Here is a 7,172-nt window from a genome sequence, read left to right as displayed (position 1 = left end):
AGTAATAATTTATTATTTCCCCCTTTTTTCTTTCTTCTCTTCCCCTTCTCTCACCTCCTTAGGGAAATATCGTGATGACCTGTGAATTATATTATGCTAAATGGAACAAAAACTGCCTATAAAGGAGGGCCTGATTTGGGGTGAAGAGTTCAAGGGGAAAAAAAGGGAGTAGGGACCTACTAAATACAAAAAAAAAAAAAGGGAGAAAATCTTAGACAAGCATAAAATGATTTGCTTGTAAGTGATGGTCGACTAAGAGATATAATGAGAGGGATAAGAGGAAAACAGAAAAAAGGAGAGAAAAAACAATAATTAAAGGGGAAAAAAATAAAAATAATAAGTAAAAATCTGTTGTATTAAGTGGAGCGAAGACTAAATACAATGGAGACTTTGGGTTGGGAGGAATGCTAGTGAGTTAAAAAGCAATGTAAAAAGTGCCCAAAATGCCACAAAAACAAACAAATAAAGGAAAACCAAGAACAAAAGCAGAAGAAAAAAAAGAACAAAAAAACCCAAAAAAAACTTGAGTCCCAAATTAAATAATTTGTTTGTGATTGAGGCTTAAATGGGAGGAAAAGTAAAAGGAGAAAAGAAGAAATGAATAGAAAGGAAAAAATAAGAATAAGAGAGAAATGAAGGAAGAAAAAAAGGAAAGGAAAAAAAAACCAAAAGGGGAGAGAGTGAGAGTTAAGGGTTTTGGAGTGTAACCCTAAAGGAGAGTTAGGATGAAGAAAAGAAATAAAATGTAACACTCATGGGTAGTGTAGTTCAAGAAAAGGGTAGCATAAGATGGGCAGAGAGTAAAAGGACCGAGGTGGAAGAAATAGAAATAATAATAAAGGCAATAAGATAGAAGAAAGAAACAACAACAACAAAGAATTAGTGGAACAAGTTATAAAATCTGTGGATTTTTCTTGATTTTGAGAGGTTAACTTCTTCCTTTTTTCTTTTCTCTCCCTCTTCCTGGTTGGTGACTCTGTACCCCAGGCTCTGCCCCTGTGTCACTCTTAGGTAGGAATTTGCAGTTGATGGGATTCTATGGCAATGTCATATAATTGGATTTAGTCTCGCTGGTAGTCAAGGATTGTTGGCGTTTGCAGAGTTCAACAATGAGAGAGTTTGCTTTCCTGGAGTCTCTTTCCTAGTCTCCCCTTCCTGAATTAGCAGCCTGGTGATCCAGCTATGAGGCTGCCACTGCTTCTGTCTGGGGAGTAAGAGGCTCAAAGAGCTGGGAAATCCCCACTCTATCCTCACTCAGCGCAAGGCTCTGGGTAAGGCTCAGGCAGTCAGAGCCTCCAGCTAATCAGGTGGGGCTGGGAGTCAATTGTTGTCAAGGTGACTGTTCAGCGCCTATCATTCAGTTGGACCACTCAACCCAGGCTTTCCACACTTGGTAGCCTGTTTTGGCTGGGAAGAAGAAGCACTAGTCGCTGTTTGCTTTATGGATCTTAATATCTGCCAAGTCCCTCTTGTTAGGTATATCCCTGAATATGGAGGCTCTGTCAATGAGAAGTTGCCCCCACCCCTTTAGCGAAAGGCACTGAAAAATATCATGCCTCTTGTCTTGGATCGCTGAACTGGGAGAGATCTTATTAATTAGTGCCCCGTGGGTGCGTAGATTTCGTGGGTTAAGCTAATTTCAGTGATTGGATCCGCAGCTGTGCTCCAGAAAGTATTTCAGGCTGCCTGCATGCCCCTCCCCCCAATGCTTGATTGTTAGCTTGAATGGCTGGGTGAGGTGCCCCGCCCACAGAGAGAATCTCCTGACTAGGAAAGACAGCCTTGGCGCCCCTCGAGCCGCGGTTTCTCGGTACGCCAGTGGCCGGGGACTCTCTGGACCGCGGCACAGGGCGCGCGCACGGTTTCTCGGCATGCCAGTGGACGGGGACTCTCTGGACCACGGCACGGGGCGCGCGGGGTTTCTCGGCACACCAGTGGCCGGGGACTCTCTGGACCGCGGCACGGGGCACGCGCGGTTTCTCGTCATGCCAGTGGTCGGGGACTCTCTGGACTTCGGCACGGGGGGCGCACGCGTGGTTTCTCAGGGCATGCAGCAGCGGCCGCCAGTGCCCAGGCTGCCGTCCCATGGGCGGGCAGCTGCATGTGTGGGTTGACTCACCACAGGCGTACTCCCTCCTCGGCAACAGTCCTTTTGCTTTCAGTGTGTGTGTGGAACTCCAGAATGCTCTGAGGATAAATTTTTCTGTTTCTAGTTGATAAATTTGTTGAGATTTTGGGGAGATCTGTCGGACGCGCTGCTCACGGAGCCATTTCTCTGACGTCACCAGAAAATGCTAGCCATTCTTGTTGAACAAGTTATTTGAGGCAAAGGACAGAATTCAAAACTTAGGGAAAATGGCCCATTAAAAAAGAAAAAAAGAACTATTGCTCATTGCAAATACAATTCCATCATTTGTTCAAAGGAGGTGCTAGTGAAGTTAAATTAGATTAAAATTCTTTTCTTTCAAATGTTGTATGTTTCAAATTATTGATGATGCGATAGGATCGTACCTACCAGAATTCACCATAAAAGTTAACTCATTTCAGTTAGAAGTCTGAATTTCTACGTTCAATATACTAGTAATTCCTGATCTTTTTAAAATTAGATGAGTTGAGATTTTTTAAAAATTTCTTTCTTTGCCTGGATTTTTAGAGTATGCCTAAAACATATCTACTGATTTTTTATAAAGAATTGCATCACTGGGGAATTTTAAAGTGCTAGCAATTCAGCATCAGTTTTCAGAAAGAATGCTAAAGTAGTTGCAATTAGCTGAATATAGAGTTTAGTCAATCATACATAAAGCCTTTCTCTCCCCTCCACGCTTTCTCATCTATCTCTTTATCTACCTATCCATCCATCCATCCATCCATCCACCCACCCATCTACCTTATCTATGTAAAAGCAGGACTACCTGCTTTTCCTGAGAGTCTTCCTATCTCTTCAGAGTGAATTATAACATGGTACAGGATACTAAGGCAGTATCTCCTCAGTGTAGCTAACACCTTTTTTATTACCTGTTTTTGTAACAGTTGGAGATCTAAATACTTGTTCAGTTCTTTCTCATTTATGTCTTTTTTTTCCCCTGGAGTATGGTAAGACTAAGGAGATAGATTTTATCTTTCAACTTAGGACCAGGACACATTTGAGAGTGAAAGGAGACATTTTTAAAAAATACAGCTGGGCAATTGGCATAAACCAAAAAAGTTCCAAGAAAACAGGAATCTCTGGTCATTCTGTCAAAGACCCAGTTGCATTTAAAATCCAGTTGCATCCTCGAATCAAACAGTTTATGTTTATTCACAAACCTTACAACTTCTTAGTATGTGTACAGCACTTTCCAGTTTGGAAGTTTAGCTGACTTTATGTTTACTTAGGACAGTCAGCCAATATGGCCCCTAGATTTATAAGTGTTAGCTCTAAGCTCACAGGTGTTTTGTTTGGTAATAACAAGAAATATTTATGACCTTTTCTGTCAAATGTGGCAAGTAATTACCTGTAAATTGCCAGATGCATTGTTTAAAGTTACCAGATGGATCAGTGTTCAGCTGCTGTTACTATAATTTCATGGTATGTGTTGTCCTATCGTTCTTGAGAAATATTCTCTTCCAGGTGGCAATATCTTTTCTTACTCCCAAATTACAGTAACATTTCAAGCAAGAGAATGAACAGTGTATTATAAGCATACCGGTGTGGTACTAAAGCACTAGGCAGTGAAGACTAGGTCCCACATACCTTTGTGTTGAACCCATTTTTGCCTTAAGAACTGAATGAACTAGGTCAAAAGTTAATATAAAAAAAACCCTGTTTTGTCCTATTAATTCTCACCATTCTAAAGCAAGAGAAAATTGAATGTCATGACTTTTGGCTGGTTCCTTTTCATTTTTCAGGTCTCAGCTCAAGGACCACCTCGTCAGAGATACCTTTCCCTGAGCAAACTGAGGCTTTGATGAGGCCTCTTCCACTTAATCTCAAAATATAGGCATTATCCTTTGATTTCAAATATAAAATTCTTCATAGCTGCATTATCATTTATTTAGTCTAACTGTGTATCATTTTCTAAAATAATTTAAGCCCTGTGAAAGGTAGGAGGTGCGGAGTAGGGATTACACGTCATTTGTTTAGTTCATGAACTACAGTAGAAAATCAGTATGTATGAAACAAATAACTGAGTGACTAAATGACTAAATGAACGTGCAGTTTTCAGAAATTCAGGGTGCTGCTTACTTGACATTTTACTTTATAAGATGATGAGGTGCCATGAGACCTTTATATATATTATTCCCCTTTGATCTTGTCTTTCCACATTTTTTCCATTAATTGGTTGACTTAAGATAGTAAGATTCTGAAGTGTGGGATCTTCAAAGCTGCAATCAATGTCATCTCAAATGTCTAGACTGCAGCAGCCAAACATCAAAGTGGCAGCACTCCCATGGTCCACCAGGAAGACGGTCTGCTGCCACTGACCCAGCCTCCTGACCACAGTAGACTGCACAGAAGTGACACACAGCTCAAAAGAAATTCATGTTTGGGTTTGCCAGTGCCCTTTGTGGTGGTATAATGTCCAAACTGTGCCCTAACAGGGGAGATAGCAATTAAATGGAGAACTCACGTAGAGGAAATGGACGACTTGGTTTCAGTTAGAGTCAACAGGACAAGTTGATTGATAGCGACAGGAGATCAGAGCAAAATAATTCTGCTGAGAGGTTGACAAAGTAATACCTTCAGCAGAGTTTCCAAGCATCCTGGGAACCTATCATGAAGCACAGTTACCCTGAAGTTCCGGTTCTTCCTTGGAGGTCAAGGTATTTACTGTTTACTAGGTTTCTCAGAGACCTGACCCATGTGATTTTGATGTGTCCTGACAATAAACTTTCTATTGTTAAAATGATGTGAATAAACAGATGAGAATTGTATAATTCTAAGTAATACAGAATTTCTACCTGAATTATATTTGTCTTAAAAATTATTTTTATAGCTTGAATGTAAAAAATTACCTGTTGGACTTGGAAAGCACATTTAAAAATTGAGAAATCTTATTGTTCAGAGGGCTGAGAAAGTACTACCCAATTCTAATTTCTTATGGAGTGAAAGGAGACTGAACCAAGGATGTAGATAAAAAGTTACATGAAAGCCCTGGCCGGTTGGCTCAGTGGTAGGGCGTCGGCCTGTGGTGCAGGAGTCCTGGGTTTGATTCCTAGCCAGGGCACACAGGAGAAGTGCCCATCTAATTCTCCACCCCTCCCCCTCTCCTTCCTCTCTGTCTCTCTCTTCCCCTCCCGCAGCCAAGGCTCCATTGGAGGAAAGTTTGCCCAGGTGCTGAGGATGGCTCCTTGGCCTCTGCCTCAGGTGCTAGAATGGCTCTGGTTGCAACAGAGCAATGCCCCAGATGGGCAGAGCATCACCCCCTGGTGGGCGTGCTGGGTGGATCCTGGTCGGCGCATGTGGGAGTCTGTCTGACTGCCTCCCCGTTTCCAACTTCAGAAAAATACAAAAAAAAAAAAAGTTACATGAAAGATCTATTGCAGAACATTTCACAGAAAATTGACTGCATACAATGTGTATGTGCATTTCATATATGTCCTAAAATACAGTAACTAATTACTGGATGTTAATTATAAAGGTAATAAAATCAACTCACACTCATCTCTTTTTTTAAGTGTATTGCTGGTCTTTGGTAGTAGGTTTAAAACGGCTTAATTCAATAAACTTACTTGGAAAGAAAATAACCATGTACAAAATTTCTAGACATATATAAAAAATAATTGTGTAAAAAGGACTATATATTGATTATTTACCCCAAACAAGACTCTGAATGGTAAATAATATTAATTAATGTTGAGGCATTATTTAATAAATAACATTAATTAATGTTGAGTACGTGATCCAAATCTCAATCTAGAATTTTATCTTTATGTAATTAAAATAAACTAATGCACAGTCATTTAAAATTCATAGAAAATTAACTTCTTAACTAAAAATGGTTTATTCCATTTCAGGGTTAATCATTGAAATGTAGAGTCCATAAATAGACATAATGGAAGAAATGCTTTTGTTGTCTATGACCTTCAAAAATCCATGGTGAATTCAAGAAATGTCTGTCTGCCCATGGGATGCACAATTGAAGTCATCACATGAAGGTTTTTTTATCCAATTAAATGGAAAATGAACTGTCCCTCGTTCATCTATTTCTTTGGGGAAGAGATATTAATTTTTATTCTTTGTACCATAAACCTTTATTTGTCAGAAGGTTTCCAAGTTTCATTTTACTGCTAGCATTTTGCTGACTAAATCAATTATATGCAATGGCAACCATCAATATAAAAGTCGAGGTAGGCTCCATCCCATTTAAGCATTTAACTTCAAATGTTGAACTGGACTGTGCTATGCAGGAAATGTTGTGCCAGTGGGTGTTACTGCATTCAGTTACACTAACAAAAACCCATGACTGTATACTTCTTCAATACAGAAGTTGTCAGTTCCTTTTAAAGCCAAATCTCCATATCCACTTTGCTCCCTACAAGCTATGTCCATCTGCAAATCTGTGCTAGGATTGTATGACAAACAACCATGGGTGTCTGGATTCTTTCCAACTAGAAGATAATCATCCACTCCATTATTTTTTGGCCTCCCCATCCCTCACTCCCCATCCCTCACTCCTTGTAACAAATGGGAATGCTCTTTCAATAAATAAAAATCACATATTACTTATTGCTTTAAACCCTCCTAAAACTGCTCATTAAAATTGGAATAAAATACTGCCTTTTTATGGCATATAAGATCCCATATGATCTACTCCTACTTATTCCTTCAGCCTCACTTCCTACCAATTTTCTCCATATTCATTTATCAGGCTCTGGCCACAATAGCTATTACTTGAACTTACCAAACATTGACCTGGCTCAGAGTGGCTTATATTTTTTTATTTCTTCTACCTGATGGCTATCTCTGGAGCTTTCCTTTTCTGGTTTTCTTTTAGAACTCAGGTTTTGGTTCAAATGTTACTTTTTACTTGATTTCTTCTTGTTTTTACTTCATATGTTATCATTTCCTCAGATTCCTGTCTTAGCAACTCAATTTAGCCTTGCACTCTGTGCATTTGACTGTGATAGCCTCTAGTCCATAACCAAAGTGCAGTGCATCAGTTAAGGGTAAGGGAATCCTTGGAATAGGC

The 7,172-nt window shown here is 39.7% G+C and overlaps 1 non-coding gene across 1 annotated transcript; it reads left to right on the top strand.

Moving 5' to 3' along the window:
* The first annotated feature begins 5,131 nt into the window (after positions 1-5,131).
* Positions 5,132-5,207, top strand: TRNAH-GUG (transfer RNA histidin (anticodon GUG)). Its single transcript has one exon. It is a non-coding gene; the product is annotated as a tRNA-His (tRNA).
* The last annotated feature ends 1,965 nt before the right edge of the window (positions 5,208-7,172 follow it).

Source organism: Saccopteryx bilineata, chromosome 4 (assembly GCF_036850765.1).
Source record: "Saccopteryx bilineata isolate mSacBil1 chromosome 4, mSacBil1_pri_phased_curated, whole genome shotgun sequence".
Taxonomy (NCBI): Eukaryota; Metazoa; Chordata; class Mammalia; order Chiroptera; family Emballonuridae; genus Saccopteryx; species Saccopteryx bilineata.
This window is presented reverse-complemented; position numbering and strand designations above follow the sequence as displayed.